We start from the raw sequence: 27,020 nt of genomic DNA, 5'->3' as shown, positions 1-27,020 counted from the left end.
ATGCAGTTAGATACATGTGCCAATGTCTGTGAGGAATGAAAAAAAAAAAAAAAGGTCTGTTAAAAGAGTCTTAAGGAGGGCCGCCTGGGTGGCTCAGTTGGTTAAGCATCTGCCTTCGGCTCAGGTGATGATCTCAGGGTCCTGGGATCAAGTCCTGCATCAGGCTCCCTGCTTAGTGGTGAATTTGCTTTTTGCTCTGCCCCTCCCCTTCACTCTTGCTCTCTCCCTCTCTCTCTCAAATAAATAAATAAAATCTTTAAAAAAATGTATTAATGATGAGAGCCTATATGTGGAAACTTGAGGTTGAATCAGATGTAAAAAGTATTTCTTTCTCAATTACTCCCTCCTCCCTCACTTATTCACTCATTTATTGACTCAATATCCGTGTTATACAGTCTCTTCATGGAGTAACCTTCAAACAAACACAGTTAGCAACTCAAACTAAACTTAAAAATGATCTTTGCTTTTTAAAAAAAAATTCAGTTTGATTAACATATAGTGTATAATTAGTTTCAGAGGTAGAATTTAGTGATTCATCAGTTGCATATAGTACCCAGTGCTCATTCCATCAAGTGCCCTTCTTAATGCTGATCACTCAGTTACCCCATCCTCCCACCATCCTCCTCTCCAGCAACTTCAGTTTGTTTCCTAGAGTTAATAGTCTCTTGTGGTCTGATTAGAGAAGACCCAGAAGATCCATGAAGCATCTCACCACCTAGTTTCCCCCTCCTGCTCCTAGAGAGGGGACCACACACCTGGAAAATGAGTTCTTTCTCTCACATTGGGATTTCCTGGTGAACAAAATTCCCCACTTTATTATATGATATAGTGACGAAGACAGTGAACCAATATTTGCAAATAGTTTAGAACTCCTATGGAGATACAAAGAGAGTTATGCTCTAAGACAGAAGTTCTCAGCATGAGCTACATAATACCACCAGAGCTATTTTTTAAAGTACTGCTATCCATGCCCATCCTAGATAATCAAATTTAATTGATCCAGGGTGGGCCTGGTAATAAGTAGTTTTTAGAAGCTCCCCCAGGTTGTTTTTATGTGTAGCCGAGGTTAACAATGGATGGTCTAAACAAAAACTATAACCTAGTTTATCTTTTAGGCCAACAAAATGCAGTGATTTTAAGTTGAGATTGAAGTGATAATGAACTAGATGAAGTGAGAAACAGAAGGATGTGAGGGAACATTCTGGGCAATGAGAATAGCCATGAAAAACAAGTTAATATGGAAATCCTGGTTTTAGAAGAGCAGCCTCTACAGCCATTTTAGTTGTTCTTTAGAGTGAAGGAGTTATGCCCAAAAGAAGAACATTCCTAATTTCCCACAAAGCCGTATAGGAAATGACCTAAAGAAAACACACCTTCATACAAAGCTGGTACTGCCCTGTGACTGATTGGGTATGTACATAACAACCTTTCACTTCCCTGAGTATATACAGATTTAATTTGCGATTCTTGCACATGTAACTACTGTGTTTGGGATTGATACCTCAGGAGCCCTCAAAAGGGGTACTAATGAATATAATTCCACCTTGATTATGAGTTTTCAGAGACAAAGATGCTATGGAGAGGATACTGAAACTATCCATAAAAAGGTGCTCATCCTGAATTGTTACCCTATTTGGTGAGAAAAGAGGTAAAAAATGTCATGCTAACAAAAAAAATGCAGGATTTGACTCTAATATTACTAAAAGCTACAGGAAAAAAAATGACCTTTATTACATTTCCCCCTATCTTCTGAAGGCCATATCTCAGTAATCATTTTAACCCTCACAGCCTCTGAAGAAAGTTTTGTTCATACTATAATCATGTCTGGGGCCTAATTTGATTGGTGTTCAAATCTCCACTCCCCTAGTTCTAAACATTTTTTGTTTATTTTCCATTTTGTTCTTGTCTTCCAATTGCTAATGGTTTGGGAGAATTAATGGCCCAAGGGATAAACAGGTTTTGTTTCTAAGCATTAAGGCTTTATGGTCTTGCTAAAGAATTTTTTTCTACACTATATAATTCCCTCTTCTGCTGATGACAAAAATGGTGCTTGCAGGAAATATTTGTCTTCCCATATGCCTTATGCTAGTCATGAGGGAAACAGAAATTAGAATGACCTTAAATCCTTGCACCATATTGTGTCTTTACTTCAAGCTTTCATGGTATCAGGGGACAGGGGAGAGGGAGAGGAAAGTTGTTAAAATAACGTGAACTTGGGGTAGACTTTCCAATGTAAATATCTTTTGAATTTCTTCTTTACTCTGAAATGAATTATTTGAAACACAGCACTCTGTTATAACAAATTTTTTGTTTTATCAGGTCAAAGACAAGAGATTTATTTTCAAACTGGAGCAGAAGTTTGGGGTCATAAACAAAACTTACAAGTGTTTAATGCCTTTCAGAACATTTGATGCCATCTCTTTAAACTCATATAGTCAATAAAATATATATATATATATATCCAACTCATAGAGTGAATATATTTTAAAGAAGCTCACCTTTGTATATACCTATATGTAAGCATTAACTTCTAAGTTGCCTTGAGGGGGGATGGGATACTGATGGAGTTGTTTTCACTAGACAACATTTTCAAGGTAACTTTGCTTTGGAAGTAGTAGAAAGAAAAAGTAATTTTATTTTGCAAATATTTGGGTACCTATTATGAAACAGATACAGTGCTAGAGATTGAAGATATGTATAAGTCATGATATATGGCTTTGAAGATCTTTTACCTGAGCTGGCCCTTGGAGCATGGGCAGGAGCTAGCCAGTAGGAAAGAAGAAAAGGTAGGCCAGGTGGGGGAAATATATTCAATGACACAGAAATATGAAAAGCTCTAGAAAGTTCCAAGAGGAAGGAGATCTTCAGGGTAATTGGAACATTTTATTCACGTAGGAAAAGATGGAAGACAAGTTTAAGATGATGAATCAGAAGGCAGCAGAGTGTAGTAGTTGACAGCAAAGAGTCTGTCTGAGATCAACCCCTGGTCTCTTAACCAGGTAGCTTTACTCTCTACCTTTTCCCCTCATCTGCAAAATGAAGATGATAACAATATTTCATGGATGCTGAGAATAGTGCCTGGCATGATTTTCAAATTAAGGCAACAGTTTATCCTGAGATGGTAAGGACTAATGTTAAAATGGTGTCAATGGGAAGGAAAGGCCAATTGCAAGAGATGTTTCTCAGGTATATTTAAAAGGCTTACCAAATGATTGGAATGGAGCAAGTGAAGAATAGAACAGGAAGGAAAAGGTCAAGAATGGCAATCATGTTTTTAACTTGAGAAACCCTAGATGGTAGGGCCTGTGATTGAGATCAGAATATAGAAGTTGGAGATCTGTTTTTGACATGTTGTGTTTAAGGTTCCCACATAATAACCAGGTAAAGTTTCTCAATTAGAAAATAAGTAATAGGGATCCCTGGGTGGCTTGGTGGTTCAGCGCCTGCCTTCAGCCCAGGGTGTGATCCTGGGGACCCAGGATCGAGTCCCGCGTTGGGCTCCCTGCATGAAGCCTGCTTCTCCCTCTGCCTCTGTCTCTGCCTCTCTCTCTCTCTCTCATAAATGAACGAATAAAATCTTAAAAATAATAGGAATATTAAGTTTGAAAAATAATAAAAATAATGAATTTGACATTTGTCAGTACAGAAATGGTCATTGAAGTCAAAAAAGGAACTATAAGATGAGAATACGTAGAGCGAGTTTTCTCAGTTTTGGTGCTATTAACATTTTGGCGTGGCTAATTCTTTATAATTCGGGGAGGAGGGAGGCTAGCCTGTACATTCTAGGATGTTGAGCAATATCCCTGGCCTCCACCCACTAGATGCCAATGGCTCTTTTTCCCTTCATCAACAAAAAAGGATGGCTCCAGATATCACCAAAGCTCTCCCCTAGCCCCAGGGCAGGGAAAGTGGTGGAGAAGGGTCCCTCATTGAGAACCTCAGGTTATAGAGTAATGATGATGGAGGGGGACACTTGGGAAAATTATATTCAGTTTCTGAATATATTAATTGCAAAAAATCATCGCAGTAACATATTGTTTTAAGAGGCATTCTGAAGCAGTCAAGTGCTGAGCAAATGGTATTTCTTATGATTAGCCAAGTTAAAAAGTCCTTGTGTATTATAGGTGAAATTGTGGGATTTTTTAGAGCCTTTCTTGTTATAGAAGTGGTTTGGATCATTAACAAAGGATATTCATCCATCTTCACTAGGGTCGGCAGGTCTTCCTCACCCCACACACAAATGCTCAATTTCAGATGGTGAAGCCAAGCTCCAAATCCTAGACTACTTTTACCCAAGGTTGCTCTGGCTGTTGAACTAGATGAAGTATTTCAGATCCCTCTTGATTCTCAGCTTCTCAATTCTTTCTGCTCCTCCTCTATCCCCAATAGGGGAAGCTAATGCTAATGTCAGACAACATGTCTGTGGCTGTTCATAATCTTGGTTGTCATAGTTGTTGAACAAGAGATTTGTGATATCATATATCTTGGTGTTACTAGGAAACATTTTTAAAAAGTCAAACAAAAACAAAGTCAGACCCTGGGTCCTGGTTTTCAACAGCAGTAAATAATTCCCTCTATTCTCTTTCACACGAGGCCCTTTTCCACATATAGTTGAGCTATATCTTAAAGGATGTGCCTCAGGACCAAGTGGCTCCTGTAAATCAAGGAACTTGCTGTAGAAAATGGTATAATCTCTATCTAGAAACTATTCCCCACAGCCTTTTGCCTTGGGGAATAATAATTAGTGAAACTGGCATTGCTCTTAGTTTAAGTCCGTTTCTCCTCTTGGATGTACCTGAAAGTTGTTGGTCTTTTTGTGTGTTTTTTGTTTGACTCTTTATTTTTCTCTCCCCACCCCGCAGCCAGATAATCTCAAATAGCAAAGATTTACTGCCTTGAACTGAAAGTCACTGTTCATTCAGCCAACAAAATCTGGTCTCCAGCTAACGTTGAAGGCAACTGACTGTGAGTGCCTCAACCTGTTGAACCTGCAAAGGCCCCACCTCCCATACCACTGGCCGTGGCATGGAAAATTCCTGGGCACAGAAGGGTCAGCCTACAGACAAGGAATCAGCCAGCCATGCTCCTCTGGGCACAAGGACCTTGGCATCTAGCCAACCACTGTCATTAAAAGTGGGGGCTTTTATGTTAGTTTTTCTTAAGTTCATGTTTCGGGCAGCTTTTTATTATGATGTGATTTTTTTTTTTTCCAAGGCCAGGCCTCCACCCTCACATCTTTGGTGGAATGTGTTAATAATTTGCTCTAGGGAGATGAAAGCCTCTTTGATACAAGTAGAATAAACACATGGAACACTGCTCAAAGGTCTAATTTCCACAATAGGAGCCCAGTTTGGGGACTGAGAGTTGGATGGAGAGAACAGTCTCATTTCTGAATCACTTTTCTCCCACAGTGTCCCTCCTTTGCCTCTGCAGCTCTTTCCTGACTTATCCAACTTAGGACAATGCCAGCATGTGCTCTAGGATTCTCCAGACATTTGGCAGCCAACAAAGGCCATCACTAACTGTTGTAAATCCCTCCACAAGTCCTGAAACAGACTGTAAAGGCAATTTCCTTCTGGATGGGGTTACTTTGTGTGAGCCGAAGATCTTTCTAAGTGCTAAAGTAAGACTTAACACATTAAAGTGGAAAAGACATCATTGAGTCCAATTTCTTCTTTTTATAATGAAGATGTGAATGCCCAGGAAGATCATATGCCTTGTCTAGAATCACACAGGTCTTCCAAATCCCAGCATGGATTGTCCTCAAGACCTATGCTATTACAGTCCCATGGTTCCCAAGGACTGGCAGAAGTCAAAACAAACAAAAACCCTCTTCAGGGTTTCTCTAACTGCCTCTTTCTGTGCCCATCCCCATTTTGAGGTGCTTCTCTCCATCAAACTCTAAGCACTACCTCAGGAGCCCATGAACTGTCTAGAATCTCACTCAGTTGCTTGGTCTCAGTAGTCTGACATGTTGGAGGTGTCTTACCCATGGTTCCCCAAAGCTTTCATCCTATACCCTAAAGGCCCTGCTTTCTGAAGTCGAATGACTTCTCAAAAAGACATCCCAGCAGACAGTGAGTCAATGAGTTACCTGTCTCAGACCCCAGGTAGTTCATAGAAATTCCTCTCCATTCATAGAAATTCATTCGAACATCCTGAAGACAGCCTGGAGAAGACTTGAGCGTGGCTGTAGTTAGTATTTCTTGGTGATCTTTGTACTTGAGGCATTTCAAGTTTTGTTTTGATATTCATTCATCGGTAGGTTTGAGCACTTCAAAGGAATTGGTTTGGGGGCAACTTATAGTCTGGTGGAGAGTCCCAGTTAACGGGTCCAGAGACCAAGGTCTGGGAAATGCTATCAACTATACTTGACCTTATGAAGCTACATAATCTCCCTGTGCCCTGACTTCCCAACTATATAAAATGGGGATAAAACCTGCTCTAACCCATTTCTCAGGATTGATGTGAATCTAATTAGACAATAAATATTAAAGTAGTTCCTTAAGTAACTAGATGGGAAAGAGTCTTATTATTTAAGGTGGGATTTTTTTAAATCTAATAATCTTATGGATTTATAAACAATGGATAAATAATCCTACTTATAGTAGCTATTTCATTAATGGCAGACTCCTGCGTTAAGCTTCATTCCATGGAGCATGAATTCATGTGTTTTTCAACATTCTTATGATGAATTTTCTATGTGAATGTTTGCAAGATTTTTTTTTTTCAGGCACCAAATATCCACTTTTCAGCCACTCTGATCCAAAGGTTATCCTATCATTTCTTTTCCAAAATGTGAAACATGACAGTAATCAATCCTCTTTTCATCCAAATTTTGTAGCTTTGATCTTCATTATCTTAACATTCAAAATATATAGATTTTTTTTTATCATCAAAGTCATAAAATGTGTTTTGGCCCAGACACCTCAAGAGATTAAAGTTCACTTCTTTAGTTTCTGTCAGATTTTTCCTTTGTAGCAATTTTCCTCAATGTCCTGAGGCCACATTCCTCAGACGTATCCTCCTCCTCAACTGCTGTCCTCCTTATCCTTCTCCCTCTCTGCTGTACACGTAGTCCTTTCTAGAACAGACAGTTCAACAATTATTTGAGAAAAATACCACTTATTGACCAATTGTTTAATTCCTTATGGCTTCATTTCATCTCAAAAACAGCATTTTAATTTGTATTTTTAAATTGATACCCTTTCCAAAGTTGAAATGTTCCTAAGAAAAATTAGCAGTGTTTTTGGTCCACTGATAATTAGTGATATCTTGCCCCGTAATACTTGGCAGCCATGACAGTTTGAAACTTCTGCCTGGAATTTCTTACTGAAATTAGCTCCTTGACCATTTATGTTCAACAAAATAGTAATATTTTTTATTCTTTCCCAAATCACACCCTTGCTACATGTACTTTGAGAATAAGCTTCCTTCCTTCCTCAGTTACCCCCATGGAGAAATGACCCATGATATGCTGCTCTTCAGAACCTTGGAAATCTTGGTGCCAAGGTGCCAAATAGGCAGGGAGAACAGAAACAAATCACCAAAAGGGCACCAGAAAGAGAGATGGGTAGCTTCTCTTGACCCAACTGTGGGGTTGCCTTTCAGGCACTGGGCAAACCATTTTTATGTGTGTGCCACCTCTACCTAAGCTGTCTCCTCCAAGCTACTAAGCAAAATGGTGTGTGGTTTCTAAATCCAACTTGGTGAACCTCAAGCTACAAATTAGTTTGTCATTAATTAGTGATCTCCCACAGAAACAGAGAAATCTCACTGACCTCCAAAGAAGTTGTGTGAATTTATTCTTGCTTTGTAGTTTGCTTAAAAGAGACAAAGCATTCTGTAAAATGTTAACAAGGTCCAGCCTTGGGGATTTACAACTGTTTACCTAGCACTGTTGCTCCCACTGCTAGTCTGTCTTGTCACTTGCCCAAGTCCTGCCCTGTTTCATCCTCCCCTGACCTGATACAATACAAGAACATCAATATGATGACCCTAATAATGGTTCCTTTGTGTTTGTACCATTGCTTTTCACCCAAAAATCCTTCAGCCCATAAACTCACAAAGCCAGGAGCCCTGTATCAACCTGCTCTGTTTCTGGAAGGTGGAACACAGGCTTGTTAATTCATATGAGACTGAGGACAGAGTACATTTTCCATGTGTGGCATTACAGGAGTTAAGTGATTAGTCCTCAGACTAATCACCAGAGAGGGAAATAAATTGTGGCAGAATTTAGCCTGTTTCACAATAGGCTCTGTCTGTGGAGTTATCTTCAGAAGTCACCCTCTGTTAAACACTAGATTAATTGTGTTGATACTCACTATTAATTGATAACTGGCTGGGACTTTCCACTCCAAGAAAATGGCAAAACAAGAAGCATTCCTTTGACCTGTACTTTTCTTTTGAATCAAATTAACTCTGGGGCCATCCCTTTGAGGCAGTCAAGTGCCTTCATTTGTTCAATATGAATTTATTAAATATCTTCTTCCTTTGAAGTCTTATATATGAGAAAACAAAAGTACTTTCATGCCAGAAACTGGGTATCTTGCTTTTGAAAAGAGAAAAGATCCAAACGTGGAAATAGTAGTCCAGGTGGCACACGATTAAATGCCAAAACTAGTTGCTCACTCAGTGGGTGTTGTGGGGTCCCCAAGAGAGAAGAATGAATGGGAGTCAAAGAGGTCTGGAAAATTTACAGAGAGTGGACACATTTCTGGGATTTAATGAATGATTAAAAGAGTGAGCTGGAGAGCAGACCAGTGTTCTAGGCAGCAAGCACTGCTGAACGTAACATGTCTTTACAACAGCCTAAACAAAATTTGGGTAAGGTGGAAAAGAAGAGACAGAGCTTAGTGGTGGGGGTCACTTGGCTGCTCTGGTCTAAGGAGCAGGTGATCTGGTGATCTGGTCTCTCTCTCAAGTTGATCAAGGCCTGGTGTGCTCCAAGGCTGGCCCAGACTCTCCTCAGCAAGCACTGCCTGCCACCCCAGAGCCCTCTGAGCCTCTGTAGCACCTTCCATCCAAACCTAGCCTCTGCTTCATCACCTTCATGGCACCAGAGAGGGCCCCAGGAGGCTCACAGTCTTTCCACACAGAAACGGAGGCACAAAACCTCAGGGCCTCCACTGTCTGATCCTTTATGCTATAGCCTGGTTTCGTGGCAGATGGAAATTTAGTTTCTTTCTGGGATCCTAAGAAAGTGAAAGCCAGCTTTCTTTGCCATCATTCCTCCCTGTACCTATTCAAATACCACCAAGGCTACAGAGGTCTTTTTATCTGACTCTTCCCTGGGCCCCACCCCCTATATGGAACAGGGCTCTCACATATGCCCTCTGCATCCTATCACTCCTCCACCATAAAACAGCAAATTCATGGCCTCGATGTCCTGGAAGAATGATTCTTTTCTACCCCATGGGAAGACAAGTCTCCAAATCTTGGCTTTTAAAGGGAGAAATATAAATTTTTATTCTTGAAAATCTACTCTCAAGACAATAGCCTTAAGAATAGGTTCTGTTTTGAGTACCAGAAGCTATTATCTGGATTTTCATAATTGGAAAAGTCTGTTTTGTTTTGTTTTTTATCCAACCCCTCCCATTTCCCTACTACCCCACTGAGACCCGTGCACAAAGATACCACCACTTTTGAGCATGCCTGGTCAAAAGGAGAAAATAAGTCTAAAAGCAAGAAAATAGCCCATTTATATCTTCTGGAGTTTAAAATGACATGTGAAAGGAAAGTTAACAAGACTTCTTAAACTAATCTGGCCCCAGTAAGATTTCAGAGACATGGAAACTTGGTCTATATAGTCATCCAAAACACCTGTTTGTTTTCTGTAACATGAAAGCTACATAGGAAATTATGCAAACCATTTGGAAAGAACATGTTCCTTCTGCAGAATGGGCCCTTTCCTTTCCAGATCTAACTTTTGCTTTTAGGTAACTTGTTTATGTTCCAAAAAACCCTCAGTGTTAGGAGCACAATAGCCATCAAGACTTATTTTTAGAAAGAACACCACCACCCTATATTCTGAGACTCTTTTCATTCTGCTTTACTAAGAGATCTTATCTATTACGTTTAATCTGTTCATGTACTACACAAACACCTGATTCACAGCCCTTTGACCATTACTGGTCTAGTGGTGACCACAATCTATAGAAAATTTTAATGAGTCATGAATGAGTCTCTGAAATATGTAGGCCTCTACACAAAATTCAGATTAGACTAACCAACTGCCATGGGCTAAATTGTGTCCCCCATCAAATTCCTACGTGGAAATCCTAACTCCCAATGTGACTGTAATTGGAGATAGGGCTTTTAGGAGGTGATTAAGGTTAAATGAGGCCATAAGGATAGGGGTCCTAATCTGATAAGATTTATATAGCCTTATAAGGCTCTCTTCATCCCTTCCACATGTGTCAAGGAAAGGCCCTGTGAGAACATGGTGAGAAGGCAGCCATCTACAAGCCAGGAAGAAAGCCTTCACCAGAAACCAAACCCTGCTAGAACCTTGATCTTGAACTTTCCAGCCTCTAGAACTGTGAGTAAGTACATTTCTGTTTTTCAAGCCAATCCAGCCTGTGGTGTTTTATGGCAGCCAGACTAATACACCGATTAACATGCAGGATAAGAAAGTTTTATTCAGCATCATCTTCAAAGACGGTCTTGAACACCATATTAGAGGTGTGTGTGTGTGTGTGTGTGTGTGTAGAGAAGACATTTTATTTTGCTCTGAAGTATGCTCCTGGATTTGTAAACATGTTTACTAAGAGTAAATTTCCAGTGTTTTCTGCATGTTTATTTTGATTGATTGGAAGAACACAGTGGTTTCTTGAATAAAGCTGGGAAGTAAGTACTAGCCTAGTATCAAATGTTGCTCACACCTTTTTTTTTGCAAATAATCTACATCAACTTATAGATAATTTGGGTTCAAATATAAGGAATACTGTGGGTTACTCTTACATAGGATGTTGATAGTAAAGAGGCTCATTCATTTATTTTAAAAAGAAAGAGGTAACAATTGGGGCATTTAGAAAGGGAGTTCTCCTTTCCTTGTTTTTTTTTTTTTTTTTTTAAAGATTTTATTTCTTTATTCATGAGAGACACAGAAAGAGAGAGGCAGAGGGAGAAGCAGGCTCCATGCAGGGAGCCCGATATGGGACTCGATCCCAGGACCCCAGGATCACACCTTGAGCCGAAGGCAGACACTCAACCTCTGAGCCACCCAGGCGTCCCTGTTTTTGGTTTTTAAAAAGCATGTATATTGTTGTTGTTTAGTTAGAACTAATACCTTTAGCTGCTTTACCTCTAGTAAGCCTCACAACAACCCGAGGAGGCAGATATGTTGCCTTTACCACTTTCTATTCCCTTGGGCAAGTTCTTTTAAAGAAAGAAAACTGGTTTTGCTTCAGTTTCCGCATTTGGAAAATGGGGATAATATTAATACCTTTCTGTAAGGTTGTTGTAAAAATTACATGAGATAATATATGTAAAGTCTGTAGAAGAATACCTGCTCAATACAAGTTCCAGCAGTGATAGACATGTTAGTGTTATCATTACTATTGTTTTTAGTATAATGGTTATTTTATAGATCTGAAAGCTAAGTAAGTCTCAGAGTAGTCAAGGATCATGCCTGAGATCACATAGCTAGTAAATGACAGATCCAAGATTCAAATCCAGATCCATCTGATGTCCATGTCCATGCTCTACATGCCTACCACCTTACCCTGTCTCCAGCTAACTAGATGTGGGCATCGTGCTCTTACAAACACAGAGCTGAAGAATACTCAGTTGACTAGAACTCCTATCTTGCTCAGAAAAGGAATCCTTTTTTATTGAAAAAGAGCTGGACCTTTCTTTTCAAGGGTCAGCAGCTTGGTCACTGCCTCAGAGCAGCAGTGCAGAGTTGCCTTAATCTTTCTCTGTCTTAGAACTTCCCTTCTCCTCACCCTGCCTCCTGGATGCTGATAAATCAAAGAAATAGCAACAACATGGAAAGACTAAATAAACATTTCTTTAAGGATCATATGAGAGGGGATTTTTCTTTTTCATTAAACGTTTGATAACAACATGTTAGGCTTTTTGATGTTACTTTCCTGTATTTTGGACTGGATAAAAGTATGTGACTCATAGAAATGACCATGGAAGGAAAAGCAAATGAGTCACCTTGCCCAGCCCATCTGAATCTTCCCGTGGCCATACCCCTGGGAGCAGCATCCCTGAGGGCCAATCCAGCCAGCGCTCCTCATGCAGCAGTGGGGGCTGCATAGGACAGGAGTTTCTTCAGGAGACATTGGAATCTCAGAAAAGGAGTGAGTCAGGGAAAGTTAAACATCAGAGCCTGAAGGAGTTACCCTGTAACTTTTCCAAAAAAACATTTACTGCTATCAGCTTAGAGGTTTCTTGTCCATGTTTCATCTCTTCCAACCCCCAAGTACACCCCCACAGCAGAACACTCTCTCCTTAGTACTATGCACACTTCAAAGGGTTGCCGTCCATAGTACCCTCCTGCCCTTTTGAGCAAGCTTGAGGCACTTAGATTTGTGTATTTTTCCAACAGATAAATCTCTGTTCCCATTATTGTTTTTATTGCTCTATTGGAATTTGTCCAGCATGTATCCTTCTGGTACCAAAGTGCCCTGGTTAAGGCTTCGGTCTTCGGTCTCTGGGAGTTGGAGAGAGAATTACTATATCCCTCAGCCCACTTAGCCTCAGGTCTTTTGAAACTTCTTCCTTTTAGTCATCTAGTTGGCAAACCACATTTAAAACCTAAGCTGCTGTCCATTTTTGTGCAATCTGAGTCTCTCTCTTGGTGTGCTATTCTCTATATTCATGTCTGCTTTTCTCAATTCAGATTTTGGTGTTTGGAGACCTTGAACTTGAATTCCTACAGCCCTAATTATTTAGCTTATGGACTTTGGGCAAGTCGATCAACCTGTTTGAGCCTTAGTTTCCTGATCTGGGACAAGAGGATAATTCCCATTTCCTAACATTGGGTGGGAATCTGTAGCTGGGTGAGTGAGGACAATGCTGATCCTCTCCAGTGGGCTTCTTGCAGCCCACATCATTCAATAACTTATTTTTCTCCAGGGACAGCTTCCCTTGATAGTCCTTCAAGGTGATTAAAAAAAAAATTCCTCTCATATTTTATCTCAGGAGAGAGATTTTTTTCTGTCTTCACTAGGATTTGTAATTATGCTACTGTTTATTTCCTGATACCAAGAGCTGACTTAAGCCTAAAATTGAGCAAGTAGCTTATAGCTTATTCCTCTCATCCAAATCAATAATAAAAATTAAAAATGATGTCAGTACTTCTGTTGGTGTTTTTATAAATCCACTTAAAACTTCTCTTGCTCAGAATTTATGTAAATTCTATGTAAATGCAAACATGTAAACTGAAAAGCAATAGAAAGGCTGCCGTTACATACATAAGTAAATTTCCCAGGAACATTAAAACCTTCAGGTGACTCTAAAAAATAATACTTTAATCTCTGCTCCATTAAGAAAAAAGCAAACAAAAAAGATAAAGCTCTCAATATAATGTGCTTTTATTTTGTGAGTGTTAATTGGCCTTAGGTATGTTTATATTTATTTTTTTCACCTGTTCAGGGTGTTAAGAGATAATTTCTTGTAGACAGTTTGATCCATTTTAAGTTTGATAACTTATTTCCTTCTTTTTAGAATGATATACAGACTTCTGACAGTCAACCCTTAGATATTTGTGCAGAGTTCTCCAAAGAAACAATTCATTTATAATTGTCATTTAAAATTCACCCAACAATCTCCTCCTTCAAAGTAGTTGATATTCCAAACATCAATTGTGGAACAATTTTATGTTCATCTTAAAAGAAGCACAAAGGAGCTATATTGGGATCAATCTTCTATTTAAGGTAGGTTTGTTGTTTTCTTTTTTCATAGCTACACACCAAATCTACCTTACTTCACTCCTCTCCCCCAAATAGCAAATGATCAACAACCGTAAAGTAGGTTATATTTCTGTAAACTGTTCTGCTATCAACCCAAGGCTTGTTGTGTTGCCTGAGACCTGTGTGTCTGTAAAGTGCTCTTAATCCATAAAAAGGAATTGGAAATCACAAGCCCAGCAAGCATTGATCCAGAAGAAATAGGAAAGCAAAGTGTTCACATTCAACAAACTGTGCTCGTGATAGATTATCATCCTATTCAGAATATGAATTATGACTAAACAAATGATTAAGCTAAAAATAAAATATGTATCTCAATTCTTTCTTAATTGGACCATGATCTCTGTGGAGAAAGGGGGTTTCAGATAGAGTTGACTAGCAGTTTTCACCACAATTAAAGCACAGTCTAGGGCAGCCCAGGTAGCTCAGTGGTTTAGCACTGCCTTCACCCTAGGGCCTGATCCTGGAGACCAGGGATCGAGTCCCACATCAGGCTCCCTGCATGGAGCCTGCTTCTCCCTCTGCCTTTGTCTCTGCCTCTCTCTCTGTCTCTGTGTCTCTCATGAATAAATAAATAAAATCTTTAAAAAAAATAAAACACAGTCTAACAATTGCTCACCCAAATCAATCTATTGAAGTAAATTGTTGTTATTAATGTATTAATGACAAGATATAAAATATCAACAAGATGAAATCATTATGCAGACCAGAGAAAGCAAGGAGGCCAGGCAGCTGGGTGAGTGAAGCAGGCTGAAGGATAAACTGGAGAGCTGGCCTCTGGCTAAGGGGGCAGCTGCTACTTCATTCCAGCCATTTCATGTCAAGTAGAAATGTAGGTTCAGAAGTCTGTTCAATCTTTTGATTTTTCAAGAGAACCCCAAAATAATAGTTTTTTTTTAAGTGTGAACTCTACTCATATTCAAATCTTTAAACTCATTCGATTTTTTAAAGGATTGGCTACAAGCCTGAAGGAACTTCAGAACTGGGGGCAACATTCAGCTTCCGTCCTGTTAATATGTGATCTTTAATTTAAATTTATATCGCAGACACTTGCTGAATGCTGACCAAACTTGTTTCTTCTCCTTTCTGAGCACACAGCTAAATTATATTTCTCAGTCTCCCTTATAGTCTGCCTAAAAGAATGTGGGTGGAAGCAATGGCTATTACTATTAGGCTTTGTCCTCCACTCCTTCCCTCTCTTCTCTGCCAGCCCATGCCTGAGGATCCAGGGTGACCCCAGGGTCCCAGAAAATGGCATAACTTCCAGATGTAAGGACCCAAACACCCACAAGGAGGAGACTTTCCTGCTCCATTCCTCCACTTCAAAGAACCTTGCATTGGACTGTGAGAGAAGAAATAAACCTTTTTAAAAGCCCTTGAAATATTGGGGGTTTTACAACATTTAGCTGATTTTTTCTTTTTTTTTTTTTCATTTAGCTGATTTTGATATAGTTTAAGAATTTCTCCATTATGTGTCAATAAGGGGGAACTGTTAGCCCAATTTGTTCTTTAAGCAGCAAAACCTCAAAAGTAATGAAATATTTTTTGTGTGTGCTGACATAGTACATGAAGAAATAATGCTAATATTTTAAGTCTACTTTGGTGTTTTTTGAGATCACAAATGGGAGTATGTCTTCATAACCAAACTGCTTTCATTAAGAAACTTCACTGGTAGATATAATAAGCCTTCTCTCTGTATAAAATGCTCTGGAGCAAAGACAGGGTGAGTTAGAGATAACTGCATTCTACAACCATATCTGTAAGCCCTTTTCTTCTTCAGGTTATCTTTTGCATTTTTGGCTGACCTAAAATCTCATCACTTCTTGAATAGCCAGAATAGCCATGTGTCGAGTAGAAATTATAGTCCGTCCTCCCTCTCCCTCCTACATTTGGTTTTTCTGTCTCCACCTACATAACTCTTATTTTTAACATTCATCCCAGAGAGAAATACTAATGCATCAGAATGTTTTAACGATTCCTATTTAAAATCATTCCTTCTTTTGGAAACTTGAGTAATTTCTAAATCAGTAAGGAATGCACACATAGCAAATAGGGAAAATATTGCAGAATGAAGTTTTATGACCCCTCTCTGCTTCATTGTCAGAATGAAGAATTCCATTATCCACTGGAACATAGTGAGAGAAAAAACCTCAGCAAAGTAGCCTTTGTAATAATGATAGACATTTTCTTTTTTTTTTAAAAGACTTATTTATTTAATTCTGTGTGTGGTGTGTGTGCACAACCAAGGGGAGGGGTAGAGGGAATGAGAGCGAGAGAGAGGATCTCATGCAGCTTCCCTGCTGAGTGCAGAGCCCAATGTGGGATTCAGTCTCAGGGCTCTGAGGTCATGACTTGAACCAAAATCAAGAGTCAGAGACTCAACCAACTGAGTCACCCAGGCATCCCAATGATAGACATTTTCAAATGAATTAGTATACTGGGCATGTACATATTATATCTAAATAAAATACTTGTAGACTCAGAAAGTAGTGATGTAGTTTTGTGATTACATTGGGCACCAAATGGGGTAGTAAGAGAGCACCATAGAGCAGTGCTAATCTTTTTATAATCACCATAAGTCAGACCTTGGTAGAATGTCATATCCAGCTGTGGTTCATAGTGCAGAAGAAAATGCAGTACTTGGTGAAAGTTTAGAGGAGACTCACAAATCTGATTAAGAGAATGATAACAGGATCTACCTGAAGAAATAAAACTTAAGCCACAGTTTCCACCTGTATGAAGGGCTTTGCTTCCTTTCTTTGGAAAGGGAAAAACATACAAGAAAAAAATGGACACCAGGAGATACAGATGGCCAATAGGCATCAGAAAAGATGCTTACCATCACTAATCATCAGAGAAATGCAAATCAAAACCACAACGAGATGTCACCTCACACCCATCAGAATGGCTAAAATCAAAAAGACTAGAAATTATAAGTGTTGGTGAGGATCTAGAGATAAAAGAACCATCATATGCTGTTGGTGGGAAATGTAAATTGATACAGCCACTATGGAAAACAGTACGGAGGTAAAAGAAAGAAAGAAAAAAGAAAGAAAGAAAAGAAAAAATACCATATGATCCAATAATTTCACTATGAGGTATTTACCCCTCAAAAAACAAAAACACTTAATTGAAAAGATACATGCACCGCTATGTTTATTACAGTATTATTTATGGTAGCTAAAATATGGAAGCAACCTAAGTATCCATTAATAAACAAATGAATAGAGCACTGGGTGTTATGCTATATGTTGGCAAATTGAACTCCAATAAAGAAGAAATAAAAAAATAAAAATAAAAAAGACCAAAAAAAATGGTCACACACACACACACACACACACACACACACACACACACCATGTGCCATAAAAAAAGGATGAGATCTTGTTATTTGTAACAATATGGATGGACTTAGTGGGTATTATACCAAGTGAAATAAATCAGAGAAAGACAAATACAATATGATTTCACTTATATGTGGAATTTTTTAAAAAAAAAAAGAAGAAATGAATAAGCAGACAATAAAAAATCAGGATCAGGGATGCTTGGGTGACTCAGTGGTTAAGAGGCTGCCTTTGACTCAGGGCATAATCCCAGGCTGGGGATCAAGTCCCACATCAGGTTCCCAGCATGGAGCCTGCTCCTCCCTCTGCCTGTGTCTCTGCCTCTCTCTCTGTGTCTCTCATGAATAAATAAATAAAATCTTTAAAAAAACAAAACAAAAACATCAGAATCAGACCTATATATTCAGAGAACAAACTGATGACTGTCAGAGGGAAAGGGGATTAAAGGATAAGCAAAATAGGTGAAGTGGAGTGGGAGATCCAAGCTTTTGGTTATGGAATGAATAAGTCATTGATATAAAAGGCACAGCATAGGGAATATAGTCAATGATGTTGTATGATGACAGATAGTAGCTATCCTTTTGGTAAGCGTAGTATAACATATGGAGAAGAGAAACACTATATTGTATGCCTGAAACCAATGTAACATTGTGTGTCAACTATACTCAAATTAAAAATATTTTAAAAATTTTAAGTAGGCTCCATTCCTACTGTAAGCCCAATGGAGAGCTTGATCTCACAACCCTGAGATCAAATCCTGAGCTGAGATCAAGAGTTGGACACTTAACTGACTGAGCCACCCAGGTATCCCCCAATAAGAATTTTAAAAAGAAAGAAAGAAAGAAAGAAAGAAATGAGCTTAATTTTCACTTTTTGGAAATTTGAGTTAGACAGTGGGCTGGCCAGTGCTAGAGGGGCATTCCTGTAGCATTCTTGCTCACATCTGAAGAGTATATCTCTACTAATATCACTCTACTGCTCTGCTCATCACACTGTCTACCACCTAATTTAGATTATTGTCTATTTCTTTTAGGGATATACACCCTCCCTATATCTGTGGGCATCATGAAAAATGAGTTGCCTCCTCACCTATTCAATGTTAACTCAGAGGTGAGCAAAACTGATACCTGAGGCCTGGAAAAAATTAGTGATAAAATAGAGACAAATAGTTGTGATTCCTTAGTCTATTTTGTTTATCATCCCAATGTATACCCAACATAACCTTACAAAATAGGGCTTCTAGGTAAGCACTATCATCCTCACTTTACTGATGAGGAAATGGAAGCATGGAGAGGTTAAGTGACCTGCCCGAAGTTATAGAGCTAGCAAAAGTGGAAATAGGAGTTAAAACCAGACAGTGTGATTTTAAAATCATTTTGTCTTAACTATGAGACCATATTAACAATGCTACATAATTATTGGGAATGGAAAGCATCAACCACCACCGCATTTTAAGTCACTTTTGAACTAGGCTCATATCTCCAAGCAGATGTTGAATTAGAGACCCCTAGGAAATACAGGTGGCAGAAACATGAAAAAATTGTTTTAAGGCATTGGTTGCCAGTCTTTAGACTGAGCAAAATATGAAGGATTGTCCAAGAAGATCTAGATCAGTTTCTGAATATTAGGAAATGACCTGAGGATGACAAAGATCTGAGACAAAGCATGAAACCAAACCAAAATTGAGTATCCTAAACATAATTTTAGTCCTATCAGACCGACAAGCCAAGCTTTATAAATCGGACAGTTGTGGGATTCATTATTTTCTTGATTATTCTGCTTTTGGTTTTCATAGCTTTTAGAAGTCTTTTGCCAATTAAAAATAAGAACATTATTTAACTGGCTTGTTTTGAGGCTAAGGGGTAGAGGACCCTAGATGATGCATGAGGTAAAAGGAATAAGAAAAAGAAGAGGATTTTGGTTTTGCCCACACTTGAACTCTAGAGGGAGAAATAGTGGATTCAGGGCAGCCCGGGTGGCTCAGTGGTTTAGCGCTGCCTTCAGCCCAGGGCCTGATCCTGGAGACTCAGGATTGAGTCCCACATCAGGCTCCCTGCATGGAGCCTGCTCCTCCCCCTGCCTGTGTCTCTGTCTCTGTGTCTCTCATAAATAAATAAACAAAATCTTTAAAAAAATAGTGGATTCATAAGTGGTTATAGCAGAAAAGGTCAAAGTAGAATCCCACGGAGTGGGAGACACTAAAGTCAAGGGACTGCTTGACTCAGAAATCATTCCATGAAAGACTTTTCCCTTGGAGTGGCACTCATGTGTACCAGCCGTGAAGCGCATTGAGTTTAGTAGGTGAAGTTGTTTTCTTTTACCTTCATACACACTCAGCCTTTCATCAGAACTGCATATGTCACACAAGCTGTGGAATGAAGATCATCTCTTTCCCTGTACAAACCCATCAAGGAAATGGGTCCTTTCAAGAAGAGACTTCCTTAAAAGTCAGAATCAAGAAAGAGGAGGTCCAAAGTTTAGGAAAAATGCCAGCCAGGTGGCAGAGCCCTAAGCAGTCCAAATTGACTTTAAAATCAGTTGCTGTCAGTCTTCTAATATTGTCATTTTTCAAGATTGTCAATTTAGGTCTTTTGCATTTCCATGCAAATTTTAGAATTAGCTTTTCAGTTTTTACATACCAAAAATATCTGATGGATTTTAGTTGAGATTATGCTAAATCTACAATTCAGGAGTTGGCAAACTTTTTCTCTAAAGGGTTAGATGGTAAATATTTTAAATTTGGCAAGGTGGGAGGGCAAAAACAGCCATACAATAGATAAATGAATAGGCATGGCCATGTTCCAATAAAACTGCTTACAAAAGCAGGCAGCTTTGGTCCATGGACCATAGGTTTTTGACCCTATAGCAGAGAAAAAAAATTTTCCTTCTACTCTTCTGGGTTCCACATCTGTGACCATGAAAAGTAACTGATAAGACTAAGATAGACTAACAACAGAAAAACAAACAAGTTTATTAACAAACAAGTAGTGCATATACATGTGGGAGAAACTTAGTGATGAATAAATGGAAGGAGTGGTTAGACCATGGGGTTTAGATAGAATTTTAACAAAAGAAAATAAATTTGTAGAGAAGTGACAAGACAGGAAAAGAAGTTTAGGCATTTAGGGGTGACATACTGTGGGAAGGTAAATATAGAGAGAAGCTAATGGATGATGAGGGCTAGTTAGTAAGTTTTGTTTGTTGTAGACTTCTAGTGGCATCTCATCTCAAAATATAAGGTTGTTCTCCCATCCTGGTAAGGAAGTGAGAGGAGGACACCTCCACAATGGGAATTTATGTTTTGCTTTCACACAATAGGAAGGGGGCAGAGAGCTCATCCTGTGTCTACTTTTTCTTAATTGCATTTAGCTCAAAATAATCTTTATTCCAGAGTGGCATATTTTGGAGTGGCATACTCTGAACCTCTTTCTTCACTATAGTGCCTTTGAACAATGTTTTCTAATCCGTAGACATAGTATATCTCTCCTACTGAATTAGATCTTCTGTACTTTAATTCAGCAATGTTTTATTGTTCTCATTGTACAAGTTCTGTACATTTTTGTCAAATATATGCAACCTCATGAATTTTTTTGTAAATGGATTCAAATTAACTTCATATCAGTGAAATTTCTTTCTGTAAAGTCTCTTTTAGGGAATATGGGAATTTATAATTTATGCCTTGTCAAGAAAAATATTACTACTATTTTGCTTACTAAGTGATGTTCAAATATGGAAATGGAATAAAATTAAAAATCAGCATAAACCAATCTGCCCTTAAAATCACATTAATTTTTCCCTCTGATTTAGTCCTTCTTAAAAAGACTTTTTAGAAAAGGAACCGAGGAACAGAAAATATAGAATTAAAATTATAAAGAATCAACTTTCCACAAGTCACCCTTAGAGAGCATGAGAACTGCTGCATATTTTATTTTGAATAACTACTTTTAAAAAATTACTTACCACAATATAATTTGTAATTATATTTTGCTTAGAATAACCTTAAGATGAGTTTGTAGGATATGTATATGCTTTTGGGTGGCTATAAAGTTAGGACTGGGATTAAGATGTTGCCAAAACAACATCTTTGGGAAAAAATTCCCAAAGTAAAAAGCCATAAACAATGAAGAGTACTTTGTGCTGTGTGCATACATATGGTACAGTGGTAAAGAACATGAGTTTGGAATCAGAGAGCCCTGATTTCAGTCCTGGCTCTGCTACTCTCACTCTCTGAGACGTTGGGCAAGTCATTTAAAAATTCTGAGTTCGAACTTCCTCATGTATAAAATGAAAATAATATCATTACCTACTCCATGAAGTAGTGGTGAATATTGTATGAGATAATTTGTGAAACATTCTTAGACATTTCCAAGAATGTAGTAAATGATCAATAAGAGATAGAGACTATTATAATGTTCTTATTTATGAAGATGTTGGAATCCATGATGATGATGATGATGATGATGACAATTATTATAAAACTTACATATATGACAAATTTGTTCTGATTTCCCCCACCAAAAACCTTAATACAAGCAAGAAAAATCTCTGACAAATGTCTTCAGATTTCAGTAGTCAGCTGGAGAAGGGTGGGGATGTGAAAAGATGAGAGAGATTGATGGTATAGAAGCAAACAAACAGTAATTCCTCCTCACTGGACTTCAGCCTGAGAAAGGAAGGCCTAGAAAGGAGCAAAGGCCAGTCCTGACGCTCTTTTTATTCCATAACAATAGGAAGAAACAGAATCTCTTAAGAGTCTTCACTTCTGGTCTTTTGGCTCCCAAATCCACTATTCTGTTTTATGTCAAAGCTGAAAATGAATACTAAGAGTTAAAAAAAAAATTGCAGCTAGTGGGCTTCTCAGGAATTAGGATTTCCCCAGAGAGAAGTGGTTCACCTTCAGGTAAGACCAACAATAAGCTAACTGTTGATATCCAGTGCTCAACATACAAAGACTAGAGGTTAAATCTGGAAGAGTTTAGAGAAGTCAGTCCATTTTCAGTAAGTCTTTACAGGAAAAAGCAGTGAACATGATCATGATTTATGTAGATAAATTTAGCCACTTTTAGTATGAAAAATGGTCTGCCACGCAACATAAACAGTCTTTTGTATAACTACTTTTTAAATACATCCATTCATCTTTCACCATATTTTATTACTGCTGCATTTTATTATAAACATCATGAGCAGGATCATTTACAGGGAAAAGAGTCAAGAAAGTAGCACTTACTCATGAGAGGCAGTGATGAAATGCTGATACAAATGTGTGTGTGCATGTATGCAGATTTTCATATCTCTTTTTGTCTGTCTTTCCATGTTCTAAGCTAAGGGATTTCCTCATGTAGAATTTCTATCAGAAATGTTTGTTATTGGGCAGCCCAGGTGGCTTAGCGATTTAGCGCCGCCTTCAGCCCAGGGTGGGATCCTGGAGACCCGGGATCGAGTCCCATGTCAAGTTCCCTGCATAGAGCCTACTTCTCCCTCTGCCTGTATCTCTGCCTCTCTCTCTCTCTCTGTGTGTATGTCTCTCATGAATAAATAAATAAAATCTTAAAAAAAAAAAAAAGAAATGTTTGTTGTTTTCTTCAGGATCCTCAGAATTCTTTCTTGAGTGAAGTAGTATGCCAAGAACAGTGCCAGACACATCCTACACATTTATTTCAATTTCCTTTCATTTAATTATGTTCACTTGAGTGTCTCTCTAGGAACCTTGGGAATATATCTTTTTGGTATCCACATCGTTTCATCTCACAATACTCAAGTTCAACTGAACAAAAATCTTGATAATGCCTATGAATGCTAGCTTTTTCCATACTTCCCTCTCCAACTCAAACTTCCAGGGAACCTGAAAAAAAAGGGGGGGTAATTTCAAGGTCCACACGGGAGGAAAAATCCTTCAGATTTCAAAGATGATCCTTCTAAGCATGCTATGCCCATGTTGTCTATGAATAGATCTACCTTCTCCTGTTTTCTGCTACCAGTTTAATTTCTCCTAATTCCTGCCTGCTGTATACCTTCCAGAGGTCTTTTACTCTTCTCCAAAAGCTTGGGGATTTCCCAAAAGAATCTTGGGTGTGGGCTCTTAATCTATTCTTTACTCTTACCACGTGCCATTGGCAGTTGTTTACTGACTGCCTACTATGTTGGAGGCATTATGCTAAGCATAAAGGATATTATAAGACATATTTGGGGGTGGGGAGGCACACATGAAATCAACAATATATCATAATTTCAACAACTATAATGTGATGAGGTTTTATATAGGAGTATGCATCTAAATATGGCTGGGAAAGAGGAGGTTAGAGGAATGTATCTCAGAGAAGGTGATGTTGGAGAGACAATGTTGTGAAAGATAACTAGGAATTACCCAGGTAGAGAAGAAGGAGGAGGGACAGAGGACATTATAGGCTGGGAGACCAGCTTGTGCAAAATTCTGGAGGCATCAACCAGTGGGTTGATTTGAGGAACTGTAGTGACTCAACAACTGAATGAAGAGAGGTTTAAGGAGTGGATGGAGATGAGAATAACATGTAACTAAGGGGTTGACTGCATGACTTAGGAGAGGTGATTGGATACAACTTTATTTTTCCCTACCAATGACCCTTCCAATTTATTTAATGGGATAATTTTCACCTGCCTACAAAGGACATAAGGTCTGAAATCATGATTTCATTGCCTGCATATTTCTAGAATGTCCAGTCCAGTACAGGGGCTTTCAGATTCATTGAGAGGTAGGACTTCTCCCCACTCACTGTGCTAAGACCTAGTTAATGGTTGCCTGCCTCTGGCAATATGGGTGTGATTGATTCAGTTCTCTCTGCGTCCCCACTTGCTCCCCCATTTACTAGCTCTTCTTTCTGACCCAGCCAGGATTGAAAAGGATGTGAGAGAGAGAAGTAAAAGAAGAAGGCAATTCTTAGTTTACCAGGTAACATTTCACTTTTGGGTTCAGTAGATGCTCAAAATGGATCTCTCTCCATGGGAACTTATCATGAGTTCCTTTAGAGCTTACATCCTTCCTGTGTTCTCTTGACTCAGGCAGATGCATCTCTATTCTGGAGGTCATATGCAGCTCCTTCCTGAGCCCTTAGGAATTCAACAGTGACACTGGCATTGATATAGGCATATAGATCTGCAGGTTGGGACACTAGAGACCCAGAAATGACAGGTTATGTGATTTTTATGTGATCAAGGTAGTATTACAAACCAGTGGGAAAATGGTGTAAGTGACTTTTATAAAGGAAAAAAATGAAATTATATTACTGCTTAAACTATTCTTAAAAATGGGTTCCTATTAGGTTGAACATCAAATGTGGAAAACTAAACTTTAAGACAAATGTAAAAAAAAAATTGGATAGGAAAGCCTTTGACTTGAAAGTAGAGAAAGATTTCTTAGGCAAGACACAAAAAATATGACTCATAAAGAACAAATCTGCTAAATCTTTAAATTGTAAAGCTCCTCTCCTTCAGAATATATCATTGTTAAGAGATACAAGGACTTATGGAAAATATTTGAACTATCGGTAAGAGACTGAGGATTAGTATTCAGAAATGTAAAGGACTACTGAAATAATAAGAAAAATATAAACAAACCAATGAACGTGTATGAAGATTATGAATAGGAAACTCACTGAGGTGGAAATTCAAGTGACCAAGAATCATACAAACATTTTCTCAACCTCACAAGTAATCAGGGAGGTGCAAATGAAATAATAATGAAATACTCTTTTATAGCTTTTGGACTAACCAAGATTTTGAACTCCAACAATATCAGCAACTGGCAAGGATGTGGGAAATGGAAAATATTATGTATTGCTGTAGAGAATATAAATTAGAATCCTCTCCAAACTCCTAAATAAGGTATAAAATATACATATTCTACGACTCCTAAGTGTAAATGCTAGAAAATGATTATGCATAGTACATTATTAGTTTCCCATAGCAGCTATAACAAATTACCACAAACTTGATGACTTAAAATAACGGAAATTTGTTCTCTCACAGTTCTGGAGGCCAGAATTTGGAAATCAAGGTGGAGGCAGCATTGTGCTCCCTTCAGAGGCCCGGGGAGAATTTCTTCCTTGCCTCTTCCAGGTTCTGGTGGCTGTTGCTCTTCCTTGGCTTGTGGCTGTGTGTGTTTATGTCTCTTTCTGCTCTGTCTTCACATCACCCTCACCTCTATGTGTGCTGTTGAATTTCCCTCTGCCTCTCTGTTACAAGGATACATATAATTGAATTTAGAGCCCACCTGGATAATCCAGGATAAGAGCTTCCTCTCAAGTCATTAACTTAAACACATATTTTGCCATATAATGTAATGTTCACAGATTCAAGGGATTAGGACATGAACAAATATTTGGGAATATCATTCATCTCACTACAGAGACATAGACAATGATGTTTATTAGGAATTGCTGTTAATAGCAAAAAAAAAAAAAAGGAAAGAAACATTAATGCCCTACCAATAAGATAATGGATAAAGTGTGATTTGTTAATATGATAGGATATTATATAACAATATATGGTCCATTTCCTCTTTATATCAAAACACATAGATCTCAAAGACTTGTAATAAAGCAAGTTGCGGGTACCATTTATTTAATTTTTAACATAAGAATACAGATATTTAGTAAGAATATAAAGACATGACTAAATAGATCCATACAGATATATGACAGTGTTAAAAACGGGAAAGCATCAGTGGGGTAGAAGATAGGGGGAAAAACAAACATGATTTCATAGTAAGTTTTCTTTTTAAATAATATACCAAGTAGAAATTCCAAAATGTGAACAGTTCTTAATTCTGAGTGATAGACTCATAGGTGTTTATAATTTCATGTTTTAAAATCATTTTTTAAATGTTTCATATTTTATGTTTTCAATATAAAAAGAGAAAACATTTAATAGTTACTCTGATAAAAGTACAGAGGATAGATTAGAACAGGCAGGAAACAGAGATAAAGAGATCAGTTGGAGACTACTAAAAATAGATAAGATGTTTGAAGATTTAGCCTAAGAGAGGGACCACGAGAATAGCAAGGAAAGAGTGATTATGAATAACTCTAAAAGGTGGAATCTGGGGGCGCCTGGGTGGCTCAATCCATTAAATGTCTGCCTTCAGCTCAGGTCATGATCCCAGGGTCCTGGGATCAAACCCCATGTCAGGCTTTCTGCTCACTGGGGAGCCTGCTTCTCCTTTTCCCTCTGCCTTCCCCACTACTCATTCTCTCTCTCTCTCTCTCTCTCTCTCTCTCTCTCTCAAATAAATACATAAAATCTTAAAGAAAAAAAAAGGTGGAATCTATGGGACCTGTAACTGAGTTGATTGCTTGGGGTTCAAGGGTGATGCCAAGTCACTTACTAGAGGAAACAGATGAATGGTGGTCCTCCAGTCACAAGCAACTTCTGATCTGCTTCCTATCACAAAAGATTAATTTTTACTTTTAATTTTTACTCTTAGATATGGAGAACTGTATGTAAATGGAATACAGTATGTAGTCTTTTTGCCTGACTTCTTTGTCTCTATATAATTATTTTGATATTCATCCCTATTATATATAAAAGTAGTTCTTTTTTATAGCTTTGTAGATATAAAGTTTTATTGATTGCCAGTTGCCCTAGACTGTCCCTTCCTTGCTGATTGGCTCCCTGGATTGTCACCACACAAGATTTATCCCCCTTTCCCTCACCTACCCACTGCCCTACCATATCAAAATCTGCAGCTTTCCGAAATCTTCTTGTCACCGTTTGATGGGCA

At 38.4% G+C, this 27,020-nt stretch overlaps 1 long non-coding RNA gene across 1 annotated transcript in view; it reads left to right on the top strand.

Moving 5' to 3' along the window:
• LOC144314104 (uncharacterized) overlaps nt 1-27,020 on the top strand; it is a 425,152-nt gene that overhangs the window by 381,445 nt on the left and 16,687 nt on the right. The window contains exons 15-16 of the long non-coding RNA XR_013379769.1: nt 4,863-4,965; nt 10,424-10,544. This is a non-coding gene — a long non-coding RNA (uncharacterized LOC144314104). The remainder of the gene's footprint in view (nt 1-4,862; nt 4,966-10,423; nt 10,545-27,020) is intronic.

This window comes from Canis aureus, chromosome 5, assembly GCF_053574225.1.
Source record: "Canis aureus isolate CA01 chromosome 5, VMU_Caureus_v.1.0, whole genome shotgun sequence".
NCBI lineage: Eukaryota > Metazoa > Chordata > Mammalia > Carnivora > Canidae > Canis > Canis aureus.
The sequence above is the reverse complement of the archived record's forward strand: the minus strand, read 5'-3'. Positions and strand labels throughout refer to the sequence as shown.